The sequence below is a fragment of the Delphinus delphis genome, chromosome 11 (genome assembly GCF_949987515.2).
Source record: "Delphinus delphis chromosome 11, mDelDel1.2, whole genome shotgun sequence".
NCBI classification, from domain to species: domain Eukaryota; kingdom Metazoa; phylum Chordata; class Mammalia; order Artiodactyla; family Delphinidae; genus Delphinus; species Delphinus delphis.
The window spans coordinates 77133284-77147422 of record NC_082693.1 but is presented as its reverse complement, the minus strand read 5'-3'; positions in this window follow the sequence as shown (position 1 = coordinate 77147422).

The window sequence follows — 14139 nt, the reverse complement described above, 5'->3', positions numbered from 1 at the left end:
TAATATTTGCACCTAGCATTTGTTGGGAACCATTATCATTTAAAAACTTTGTTAGATCTCTGGGGGTTTTTTATTTGTTTGTTTGTTTGTTTGTTTTTTGCTGCACTGCGCAGCATGTGGGATCTTAGTCCCCCCCCCCCCCCCCCCCGCCCCCGAACATGGATCAAACCTATGGAGTCTTAAGCACTGGACCACCAGGGAAGTCCCAGATCTCTGTCTTATACATAATAACAGCTAACAGTTATACTACAATTTAAATCTGATTTTTATTGGTGTCAATATAAATTACAAATTAGGTAGAAACATCATTTATCCACCTTTTAGACTTAAAATTTACCTTAAATTAATGTAGCTTCATAGTTTACAAAAGCTTTCATATAATCCTCACAAAAACAAAGTGAATCTGCAGTCAGTTTTGTAATTCTCATTTTCAGATAGAGTAATTGAAGGCATGAAGGTTAAATGACTTGCAAACGAGGTTTTTTAAAATTTTCTTAAGTACAGAGTTGATTATGAAGAGTTATTCTTCTCAGATTTTGGTAGATATTTAAAGTGTTGGACTTACTGACTAGCACTTGGTCTTCCATAAAATGTTTTGCATGCATTCAGATTCCCTCTTTCTGTTTCCCCAAAGACCTGTGTCCTGATGCTGCTCCACTCTTGATCAAGCCTCCCAGAGGCAACATAATATCCATGCACAATTCTCATTTTCCCTCCTTATTCCCTAAATTTAACAACTTCTTTCCCATTATTTTCAGAGCACTGTTAACTTACCTAATTCATTAACTTGCACTAAGATATCAGAACTAATAACAGTTTAACAAATTACCTCCTCCCAGATTTGAATTTTAACCTGGACCTCTTAAACTTTTTAATAATATGGGCATTTCTGACCCTCAGAACGGGGTCAAAGAAGCTTGGTCTCTCCTGGCATCCCATCACACCACCACAGCAAAAGCATACTTTATAGGCCTTTTTGTAGGAATAACCCTAATATTCATTACATGATCATATTAAACAAAATAGTAAGGGGGAAAATATTCACAATAAGACTAGTTAAAATTATAATTCTTTTGTACAGTTTAATTTTGTGATTGGCTAATGATAATGGTAAAACCAGATTTAATCTTAATTCAATAAAATGTTATGGGCATAAGCAAGTAAATTAAATGTTTAAGCCATCCTTTAATACTATCATTGATTTTTATGAAGAGATAATTTCATAAGTGTTTAATGGTGAATTTATACAAATTTCCTATGATCATTCCTGAGGCATTTTAGAGTTTTCATACAAACAGACAAAAGAAAGAAAACGTTATACTTGTTTAAAAAAACCTCCTTCATGTCACATTTTTTTTTCTGACTCATCCTTCATTATTTTTCTAAAGATTAGGAGCCATATATTTAGTTTTGAAAATTAAGAAATCTATGTCAAGTGTCTTTTCTGCTTAGTTCTGTAAGTACTAGTTCCAGGATCATAGATAAAATGAAATAGATGGAGCTATCTCCTTTGCATACAATCGCTTTGCCCCTTAAGAATCTCCTGTGGAAATGTGGTTTTCTAGGACCTCATTAATCTCTGGTTAGCTGAGGAAAGGGAGGCTTACAGACACTACTTAACGGACGGCTGAACCAATGATTATTATCGAGAGGGCCTTTGACCTTAAAGGAAGCAATCTTAAGATGGCAGAGAAAAGCAGGGTGATCATCCTAGTTCTTGCACATGAAGAATTGTTAGTTCTTTTTATCACATGCATACATCCTGCATCTACAGTACATGGTTTCCTTTATATGATGCAGTACCTACTGCACTGACTGCTGTTCTCTATTCAGCTTTCTTTTTAACAACCCAGGAGCAACACTGCAGGATTTTAATTTCCAAATGGCTTGGGAAGATGTAAATAATTATACAAACAACTACGGTTAACCACCTATGCTTTTCTTATTCGACTTTTTTTTTTTTTTTAAGAAGTGGGCTTGCAGCTTCCCTGAAGACTCAGTGGTTAAGAATCCACCTGCCAATGCAGGGGACACGGGTTCGATCTCTGGTCCAGGAAGATCCCACATGCCACAGAGCAGCTAAGCCCGTGCGCGACAACTACTGAGCCTGCGCTCTACAGCCCGCGAGCCACAGCTACTGAGCCCACATGCCACAACTCCTGAAGCCTGCGTGCCTAAAGCCCGTGCTCTGCAACAAGAGAAGCCACCGCAATGAGAAGCCCGTGCACCGCAGAGAAGAGTATCCCCCACTGGCCACAACTAGAGAAAGCCCGTGCGCAGCAACGAAGACCCAACGCAGCCAAAAATAAATTAATTAAATATTTTTTTAAAAAAAAGAAGTGGGCTTAAAGAAATGTACAGGATATAAAACAAAATTTAGGTACCTCAATTATCTTCCCTCATGAACGATTACTAGTATCTTTTGGGCATGGTTTATTAAAACTTTAAAAGTTAAAATTTCCTCCCCTAATGTTTTTCCTTTCCCTTCTCTCTCTCTGCTTTTCCAGAACCTTTTCCCCCTGCTGTAAGAAACGGAGACTAAAACTTTGTTCTGCATGTTTCTCAGAGTACTGTAATTAATCTGAAACTTAACAGTATTTATCCTCCAACTATTACTTTAGTACAGAAGTAAAACTCAATTCAAAGGATTATAAATATGAACAAAACTCAGTTCTTGACCTCAAAGAACTTTACAGGGTGGTAATAATCCTAAGAGAAATAATAATGATAAATACATTTACTTTACTCTTTACACGGAAGGAAGGGTTTACACATGCAAAACTTCATTTGATATTTAATACATCCTTGTAAGAAAGACAGGACAGATACTATTTTCCCAACATTACAGAGGAGACAGAGATAAAACATGCAGCATATGTAAAGAAGTAAAAATAACTAAATTCATACACTGTGATTATAAATAAATATGTTATATAGTTATCTACGTAAATATATGTGTTGACTTTTAACAACACGAGTTTGAATTACACAGGTCCACTTACACATGGATTTTTTTCAATAAATAAGTACTACTGTACTACAGGGTCCATGGTCGGTTGCATCTGTGGATGTGGAGAAACTGTAGGATATGGAGCACTGACTGTAAAGTTACACTTGGATTTTTGACTGCAGGGAGGGGTCGCCGCTCCTAACCCTCACCGTTTTCAAGGATCAACTGTACACACACACACACACATCATAGCTTATCCTTGGAAAGATGTCTTGGCTTAAGAAAATATTTATCCCATTAATCTGCTACAATGCTTAAAATTTCATTTTAGAAACTCCATATTCTGATATCTACAAGAAGTCCATTAGAACACAGACCTAAATAGAGAGAAATGCAAAAACATTACTAGATGCTAATAATTTACAAGTGGGTCAATTTACTACATGATAATTGGGCTCCTTAGAAAAATGGAAGGTTGCGATAACAGTCCTAGAACAAAATGGGGAGAGTTTTGATGGGAGGAAAGAGAGAAAGGCCTTGATAGATTGAGGTAAAGCCCTGGGCACAAGCAGCCTGACGATCCCTGAAAAACTGAGTATGGTGGAGGTGGTGAGGATGGTAAAAGGACAGAGACATTCACTAGCTTCACAATTTTTCTTCCATTAATGCCAAAACCCTGGGCTGTTTCAGTTTCCAGTAGGCCTACATTGGTAATTCACCTTCAAGGTGCAAGTTTCCCTCACAGACCTCTAAATAAACACTTAATGGTCTTTAAAATTAAATCACGTTTGGTACTACCTACTTCTCAACTTGCACTTACCTCCCTTATCTGCCACCATCCTCGTTCTTTCCTTTTTTTAAAAAAAAGGCTAGTTCTAAAGCCATTTTTTCTGTTCTCTTTCCTCTCTATTCACTTACTGAAGCCAAATCTTGCCATCAGCAGTCATCGGCGGTTCTGTTTTCAACACTACTCTCAACTTCTTTCTTACGTATCTGCCACAGATTTAAGGTTCTTTGGGTCGTTCATTTTAAAAAAATTCAACTGCACTGTGTTGCTGCATGTTAATCAAACTTTAGGTCTGAACTCTTCAGTATTCTTTTTACCTACTTCTCCATTCATCTCCTTGTAACATTTAACATTTAACACGTAACATTTAAATGAAGGCTGTGGATTTTTCAGTGCCTAGCATGGTGCCAGGCTGTACATAGGTACTCAAAAAATTTGTCATAACTTTATATAACTTTAAAGTTGTATAGGAGCATTCAGTATGTAAAACTCTGAAAATCCTTTAAAGTGGTTTCCTCAAAGCTAACAAGCTCATAAATTCTTCATCTGTCTACAATTAGGATTCCTGTTATTTCTCAGATTCATGAAAGACTGGACTAGAAAATTCTAAAAATCAAAGCAGCTCTAAAGTTTAAAAAATTTGCAGTGTGTTTTGTCTTCCTTTAATTCATTCACACCTTCCTCTCAGAATATAGAAACAAAACCAGTTTGTGTTGCATCCACTTCAGAAGAAGCTGGATATGGCCTCAGAATTGAGTATTCGAGTCATTAAATCTTAATCTTGTTTAGGAAACTGTCTGCTTACCTTGGGAAAGGGGCAAATTGCCACTTCTTCCCATATGGAGACTGTGGAAACAAGGGAAACTCCTACACGTCTTTTCCACAATCCCGTATTATTCTAGGGAACTTCTAATTTTGTTAATTCATTAAACATTTTAAGAGCATTTTCGGCCAGCACTGCGCTGAGTAAGGTATACGAATGGCGCAAGTGCATAGTCCTCGCCCCTGAAGTTACAATGCAAAGAGAGAGAACCCGGCGGGGAACTCAGAACAAAAGCTGTGACTGCATAATAATGTACTAGTGGGGGTAGGGGATGGGGAATCTGGAAGCCCAGTTGTTACCAGGAAAGTGGTTTCCAGAAGGTGAGAGCTTTTAGGCCAGCTCCAAAAGAGGCTGATTGTAATGATTTGCAGGAGTGAAAGTTGGAGGGCCTTCTACTTAGGAGATAAACATCTGCCCTGATTTAAAGGTGGGAAGTGCCTGAAGTGAGGGAGAAGGTAAGGAGACTGACTTCCTAGCAGTCAAAAGGCTGATTTGGGGAAAGACTGATTTTGAGGATGTAATAGGCAAGTTTGGGGCAGTCAGTTGATGAAGGTGGGAAGGGACTGAGATTTTTTCGTCGTTGTTAAATAAAAAACTTAGATGTGACATGGTGGTAAAAAAAAAAAATAGGGAAATTACATGAGAAGAATGATTTTATGACAGCTATGTAAAAATGAGATTACAATAGAGAGGTTCGGGAGCTCAGGAAACAAGCTAGATATGTCATAATTTAGGCCTAGGTTGTTAAGACCTGGAATAAAATGGTAGCTGAGGAAATTTTCAAAGTTGAATAAATGGTAGTAATAATAAAGAAAAGGCTATGCTACAAACTATCCAGTTACTACTCTTTAATTATCAACCCAATTAACAATGATCTGCAGATAATTTATCTCCAGTTCCCCCTTTCTACCCAGCACCTCTCCCTAGCTTACACCTTTGTATCAAAGACATTTTATTCAGGACATCCTCTTCAGTACCCTCCACCTCTGCCTGTTCAGCTTGCCCTTGCTTCATCTTCTTCTCATTTCACCTCCTCCTCTTCATTTAGTTAAATCATTTCAGTCCTTAAAAGACCCAGCCACCCTTCCCTTGAAGCCATTTATGATCTCAGAAAATTCTGTCTGCGAGTCACTTTGACCACGTGCAACTTATTTTCTGATTAGAATTTTTGACTACTGATGGTCTTCATTCTAATTAATTCTAAGGTTTTTAAAAAAATTATGATCATTGTAGAAAATAAAAATCACTTGTAGTCTCACCACCATTATTAAAATGTTGATGTATTCCTTCCAAATGTCGTTGAATGTGAATAATTTATACATATTTTAAAATACAGTATATACATCTTTGCATCTTGCTTTTAGTGTTTACTTTCAGTTATTTTAGAGGCTCCTAGAATCCAAGCAGTTCTACTCAGAATCTTGTAAAGACCCATGTTACTGCTGCTTCTCTGTAACTCAGCTGCTACTCCCTATATCCTCTGATTATTCGTGATTTCTGCCTCCTTGTGGTTCTTGCTGCCTGGTGTACACCACTTGCCTACCCAATGCACCTTTAAACCATTATTCAATCCACTTCAACCCCTCTTTCTCCTTGAACAGTGTTTGAGTAGAGCTTTAACAAGCTTTCTACAGATCTATTGCCCTTGAGTCTATTGTCCATGCCAGTCCACAAACTGCTGCAAAGAGGGAGAAGGGGTCATGTAGTGCCGTAAGATAATTTTTGAAGAAGGAAACTTTTAGAGGAATGGGAATGGCAGATACAGTTGTCTTGACCTATATTCCTTCATTTCTTACTTTTTGAAAATAAGATTTTTGATGACTATATAATATTCTGTGCTGTGACTATTCCAGATGTACCTAACCATTCCAATAGTAATGAACAGTTAGCGCATTTCTGATTTTCACTATTCTAAATAAGTGAAATGAACAGCCTTCTAAGCTGCCTGAGTCTCAGGTAAAAACCCTTTGGATTTCTAAAAGTTGAATTACTACATCAGAGGTGGCACTCTTGATAGAGTTTGCCAAACAAACTTCCAGAAGGGTTTTATGACATTAAAGTACGAGCAAGGATTTTGACTTTTGTTATATTTTGCTTTCTAGGAACCACAGGGAAATCTATACTGTATGCTAGAAATACTTAATTGGAAGAAGTATTTGCTCTCATGTAATGAAGTTAGTGCATTTTAGAAATGAAGGTGGTAAGGAAGATTACAAGACAGCAGTTTGTGTTTTGAGTGGGAGGAATGCACTGGGGACAGACTTGAATTGGAAAGAATTATTATGCACTTAAGTACATAGAAAAAAAGAATGAAAGGCATATTAAACTATACAAATTCATTCTTTATCTTTAACCTTTATGTGCATAACTACATTTTATGCAGTTGAACCTTCATGCACATATTTGGTATTTTTTCAAGTATTAATTGGTAAGGCTATTGCCATTTTGTGATCTGCGTAAGAATTCCTGAGGCCAATATGCCAGAAGCTAATTAGCCATTTCCTTTTGGTTAGATTTGGGTTTTTTTCCCTTCAAATTTTTGTTGTTTGAATAATATGCTATGAATAGCTTTGTGCACTCATTTTTTTTTAAGGTCATATCATTGAAAGATATTCCCCAAAGTGGAACTGATGATTAAAAGAAATGAACAATTTTATAGCTTGCCTTATATATTGCAAGATATTGTACTCCATTGACATGTTAACTTCGCACGTTTGTCTCGCTGATTCTTCAAGTTCCCCCCTTAGGAAGACAGTGTCTTTTCATTTTCCACACTCCCCACGGGGTAGCGGCGCAGAACTGCCTCAGAGCCGAGCGCAAAGTAAAAGCTCAATAAACAGTAACGGATTAATCTTCCCGTACCTATGGGCTTGACTTTACTCTTCTCCAGATTTTTATCCCTCAGTCTCTTCCCTTCGTTTCTTTTCGGAATCTACTTCATTACCTTAAATTGGCAATTTCAGGTAAAGTAACGCTGGACAGAGGTGACTTTCGTGTACCTTACCTCTCATTTCTCAGGGAGTTTCCCATTCTGGAACCTTCCTTGCCCGACTGCCGTCTGAAGAAGCCAAATTCAAAGCAGTCGCCGCCACTTGAGCTCACACCTGAGTGCATCCTCGAGAAGGAAACGTTTTCTTGAAAACTTTCTACGCCAATTTGGGCAGATTCTGACGACAACGGGATTGGCGCGCGTTTCTGTCAACCAATTCGGCGCTGAGTGGCAGAAATTCTATGAAGGAGTAAGGACGCCCAGGGGATATTGTGCATCTCACTGGCTGGGAGGAAACACTGGATGCCCCCTCCCAGGCCCCGACGGCTACGACAGGTGCGAAGCCCGCCCCGGAGGAGCTTCTACTGCCCGCGCAGAGCCACAAGCGGCGCCGGGGGACGTCCATCCCCAGACGCCCAGTCGGAGCCCGGGCGCGGGTTTCCCCCTCAGGCCGGCAACCCACGGGTCCGCAGTCGCCACGCAGCGCGGCCCGCCCCCTTGGGCCCTCCGAAGGCTTGTGAGGGGAGGGAGGCGGGGTCAGCCGCGGCGTCACCGCTGACGTAGCCGCCCGACCGGGCCGCCGCCGCCGCCGCTGCTGCTGTAGCCGCGGCACCGGGGAGCGGGGAAGGGGGGCGCGGGAGACGAGCGCTAAGATGGCCGCTCCGGCTCGGGCTGGTGAGTGTGCGTGAGAGGCGCGCGCGGCTGCGGCGGTTGGCGGAGCGAGGCTCCCTGCTGGAGCAGAGATGCGACGGGAGCCCCCAGGGCCGGGAGGCACTTAGCGGCGTTTTCCCGCCGCGCAGGGCGCAGGGGTCCTGAGGGAGGGAGAGGGGGCTGCCGACGGACTGAGGGGAGCGAGCCTAGGGGCGCGTGGAGGAGGAGGTGGCGGCAGCGGCGGCGGGTCCGGCGAATTTAGAATTGGCGCCTCTGGGAAGTTAAGATGGGTCGAGCGATGCCCTGGCCGGTGCCGGCACCTCATGAGTCCCCAGAGATGCTGCCAGGAGCGGCGTCCCCTGTGGCCAGGGGCACCGCGTAACCACCCTGCGCTCGGCTGGGGGCGGGGGACGAGTTGGGAGAAGGGGCAAAATTGGGGGACTTGAGGGGATGCAGAGGGGGAGTTGTGCCCCGACCCGCGTGCCGGAGCGTGGAGGAGGTGTAATCGCGAATCTGATCGCGTATCTGATGCGGGCTGGGGCGCTCTGTAGAGCTGACACTGTCGAGATAAAACCGCATCCTCCTCCTGGCTCTGAGTGCCGCCAAGTGATGCTCGAAGCGCCCCTGGGATGCTTTGGAAGGGCGGTTCTAGTCCTCCATTTAGAAGGAATGTCTTGCCTTCCCTCCATTGATCGGGTCCCGGCACTGCCAGCACCTGCTGCCACTTAGAGACACTTGGGATTTTTGAATACCAGCTTTCTAAACCATTCCCGCTGGCCTTCGGGGAAGGAATGCTAATAGGCTAAACTTATTTGGGGGGCATAAAGAAATGTGTCAGCATAGGGAGAAGAAAATGACTGCTCAAGTTTACGAAATAGTAGGACTCGTCCTCTCCCCCACCCCGGCAATAAAAAAGAAAGTGAAACGTGGTAATTGTTTCGACTTCAAGTTTGAGCTGTTGTAAATTCTACTGGTAACTGGATAATTTCTTGCAGTTTTAATTTTGGAAGTTAAAAAATAAGCAAGCCTTGAGAGAGCCGCTTTATCCTCAAACCCCCCGCTCCCCATTTTTAAGCCTTGTCAGATCCTGCGAGTAACGGGGTTGTGAAATTAGCATAGAAATACGACTTTCAGGCCCTGCACTTGAATTCCTTATTATCTGTTAAGTAGCTGCCTGTGGGGTAAAAGTAGGGGGGTGGTAATGTTGGGCCTGGAATTCCATTTTGAGTTGTCTTTAAAACCAGCTTTAGGTATAAACAAGGAAAAAGAATTGGCTGTTCACTGTGATCAAATTAGGAAAGCCAAGCATAAGTTAAGCACATGTTTATAGAATATTTCATAATCACAGTGAGATTCAGTACTTAGTTGTCTTGAAAGACATGAACACTTTGTATTCTTGGAACCCTAATCTTTTTAACCTTAATTTAGTGTCTCAGGCCATTTGAAAGAGATTTAATACATTTTGTCTCATTTAGCCTCTCTCCCTCGAACTGCCATTTCTCTAGCTTTTTGTGTCCTAGCCATTAATTTTGCAATGGGTAGCAGATTTTTCATTCCAGTATTTATCATTGTAGACTATTCATATTGAAATTTAGACACATTCTGATATTGAACAGAGAGTTCAATACATATACATGGTAGAAAGTTGAAGTGTTTTGACTGGTTTGATTGTGCATAAGTCTTATTTTTCGTTGAAAACATTAATGTCCCACATTTTTTTTAAGCTTAAAAAAATTTAAGTGATTGGTGAATCCACGTTTAGTGTAATATACAATGATAAACTTTTTGGAATATTTAAAATGGGAAATCCGTTGAAGATTTGGGTTAAATGTTTGAAGTATATTGTTTCTACCCAATTGTCTTTACCCCCCCTTTTTCACATATTTTTTTTCTTGCGCTCCAAAAAGAAAGAAATAAGGTATCATATATACCTCTACCAAACTTTTCCTCTACACACTTGAATCTTACTGAGTGTTATAGCATTGGTAGTACATAAGAGGATTTTCTGCTTGTTGGATTGTTTGAAGGCAGAGTCTGATTGTATTTTATTTGTAACCCTAGCACCTGACTTACTGCTTAACATGGAGGAAAAACCTCTGTAAATGTTCGCTCAATTGGGTTTTTGGATCATACAGAAGTACAGGGAAAGGCAACATTTTGGCATCTTGGTAGCAGAAAAAAACATGCTTTGAAGTTTTTCTCCCTCCTGGCAATGTTAGCCAGAAGGAACATTGCCAGATTCTAATGGAGTTGTCTAGTTGAGGGAGATTAGAGAGAGGCTGAGAGCATGGGCTTAGGAGTCTAATCAAGATAGGAAATGTATGCCCAATCATTTCCTGAGTTCAGTAATGGGGACAGTTTTGCCATTAGGCCCTGCCCAAACAGGTGACAAGTAACTAAAATATAAAAGGATTCTACCAATACTGGCTTCTGACAAAGATTACTATAAGAAGTACAATTGATTTTTCATAGCACTTTCAGACATCATAAACACTTTATTATAAGAAATTCATTTTTAATGGAGTTTTACATGCCATAGAAAACTAATCTATAGTCCAAGAATATACTTGTTAGGCCAAGTCATATATGTACTAGAATAACAGTCTGGCCATTTCACACAAAGTATTTGAGCTCAATTTACTAGACCCATGGTAGAATGGTCAATCTTTTTATGAATGTTTCCCCTATTGTTATGAAGTTAGCTGCAGTGGGTTGATGTAATGATAAATATTTTGGAACAAAATTGCCTGTGAATGAAATATTTGTAAGTTGTGGTGGGTGAGGACATCAAATAATCTGGCAGCAGAACTTGCTTTTCCTTAGATGGTCGGTACTAGATACAATCTCTGTGCCTCAGGAGAGGCATGCTAAGACTTGAAGAAGCCCCAGGGAAAGAGTATCCTTTATTGTTTAATGAGTTTCAAGCAAGATCCGGGTAATTATAGATTCTAGATCTCTAGAGGAAGAAAGAATAACCAGAGCCTTTCTAAGGATAAAGGAAAGGAAATACATCATGATTGACAAGGAGAGGTGCCAAAACACATAATAGGCATAATAGCATACCTAAGACGGAGCAGAGGGAGTTTGAGAGCCCATTGTGTTTATTCATTCAATAATTTGTTCATTCAAAAATATTGAATCCCTTTATATGTACCAGGCACTATGCTTGACCCTTGGCATTTTATAAACATCTCTTAAAAGAGAACAGGGTACTATGGTGGTTCCGTGAAATAAATGGAAAATTGAAAACTGCTTATAAGGAGTGGGTAAGGTTTGCCGTAATTACTGTGGATAGTTATTTTCATTCTTATCCAAATGCATGTAAGGATTGTGGTGGTTAGTAATTCCTAAGGCCTACTTCCTACTGAAATTGCCATTTCCTCCTATCTTTTATCATGGAAAATAACAAATCTTCCTACTTTTAATAGCTTCTAGAGGATCTGTTTAGGTTATTTGGTATTGTTAAAAGAAAAATAAGTTTTGTTACAAAAATTATCTTTGTTAAATAAAGGTTCAACATATGCCATCCCTCTTGGGAAGTCTCGGGAGAATTTTCTTTAATGAGATAAAGATGGTTACTGTGACAATTTTATTTAAATATTCTACTTTATGCCCAGTGGTACATGTTTTTTTCTTCAATAAGTATGTAATTTATGTAAGTATTTATATAAAATGTGCATACCCATTTCCTATGAAACGAGTTCATATCCCAGTTATGAAATGTTTAAAAATTGAACTTATTCACCATGTGGTCATTGATATATAAAAACATTTTAACAAAAGATGTGTGGGAAGTGGCTGGTCATAGATAAAAGTAGAAAAGTACATATTGTGCCACAATTTGAAAACTCTTACATGCCATGTTCAGGAGTTTGAATTTATCATGTGGTCTTATAAGAGTTTTAAACAATCCTTTGATAGTTGTAAAAACTGTGCCTATAAGACACACTAGGCATTATATAAAATGTAAATCTTATATGATGATTATTTGACTAAGTATAAACTATGAAAGAGGGAAGTTTCTTAATAGAGCATGATGATGTTATATTAGTGACTATTCAGATTTTAAAATACTCTTTCTAGAAATGTATATTAGCCATTTCCCTCATTTTATGTCACTTTTTAAAATAGTAATGTAGTTTGGCTATTTTTGTGTTTGTTTTTCATGGTAACTTCCAGACTTCCATAAAAACATTTTTAATGAGAAAAATCTGAAAACTATGCTACTAATTGCACTGATTAGAAAATCTAAATTACTTTCATATAACTGATCTCTGGTACCTAACCTCTTGTAGTTTCTATGCTTTCTTTCTAAGTGTCTTCTAAAGAAACTGAGGTGGAAAGTGAGTGGTCACCTGAGAAGGATCATTATGTTAAAGATAACTAAAAGTTTATAGTGGAATGTTCATTTTCGAAGTAAAAAATTAGTTACCCTTCTAATTTTTCAGTGATTCTTATAGCTTTTAGTAATACTTATATTTGGAGCACAAATATTTATTTAAAGGGTCACTACATGTCATACCAAAATTTAAAATACCCCAATTAGGGTTGGGGAAGTATTTCTCAGTCTGCTTTTGTGTAAGATCTATTTTGGGCGTCTGGAAGCACGTAGGATGGGACAAGACACATGGTAGGCTTCGTTTAAGAACAGAGGAAGTAGGATAATGACATCACAAACTATCAGGAAACTGCCTTAGCTGGGCAAAACGGTCACTTGGTTAAGAGGAGGGGACAGTTTTGGTCACTGGTGATCAATGACTTTCTATTCTTAACCACTGATTTAAAAGACACAAAGAAAACTGAAGTGGGCCTGCAGTTAATACTAGTTGACTGTGCCAAGAATTTGGTAGCCTGAAACAGTATGGCTATAGAACCTAGAGGATCTTCATAAAGCCCTTACCTTTTCTTACTAAGGAGATAAAAGATGCTTGAGTAGTCCCTCCCTTACCACAGGGAACCTACCCAGCAGGTAGTTGGCAGAGTAAGGATGTGCACACAGATAAACCCAAGAATTCACATTTGGCACAATTCAAGCCTTTTAGGAAGTTAGGAGAGAAGATTTTCTTAACTAGAAATACTTTATGAAGGAGTTGGGCCTTGGAGGATAGATAAAATTTTTTAAAGGTGGAAGTGAGGGAATGAGGAAGATGAGTTTAGGAAATGAACTGGAGATTATTCCTTTTGTCTGGAGTGCTCATGACAGAGGGGTAATAAGATGAGATGAAGAAGATAGGCTGGAATCTGGAGAATTTTGAAAGCACGACTGTCAAATGTAAAGTATTTTTTTATTGCAGTATTTGAAAAACTGCCGTTTAGTGATTTGTGACCAGCATTTTCTTTTTAAATGAAATAGAATAGGAAATATCAGAATACATTATTTTTATAAGGATTGTTTGTGAAACTTTTGCTCCAGGTATGTGTGTTACATGTATACACACATTTACTGGAACCTGATGTAAAGTTTCTAAAGGAGTCTTAGTCGAAGTTAGAAATCCACTGCTTTACTTGACTATGAGGAACAGAGGATTTTAAGTACAAGCATTAAAGGCTCAAAGCAAACTTGAAGATTAATTTGGCGGGATAGTACTATGAAGGAAAGCGAGAGTCCGGATGATGAGAGACCAGGTTGGAGGTTACTGCTGTGCTTCAGAATGATTTGTCCATAATGAGAATGATAGTTCTGGAAATGGAAAGGAATCAAGACTTGGGGAATGATAGCCCTGCTATATATGACAAATTGAATGTTCGCATGGAAAAGATGGGAGGGAGGAATCAAAAAAAAAGTGTAAGATTTGTAGCCTGGGTACTTGAATGATAATACAGTATCTTTAATAAGAGAATATTGGAAAAGCTAATTCTGTGAAGGCAAGATGTATAGGTAAGCTGAGTTGAAGTGTGCCTGGCACTGGTTCAGAAGGGCTAGGTCTGAAGATAAAGAC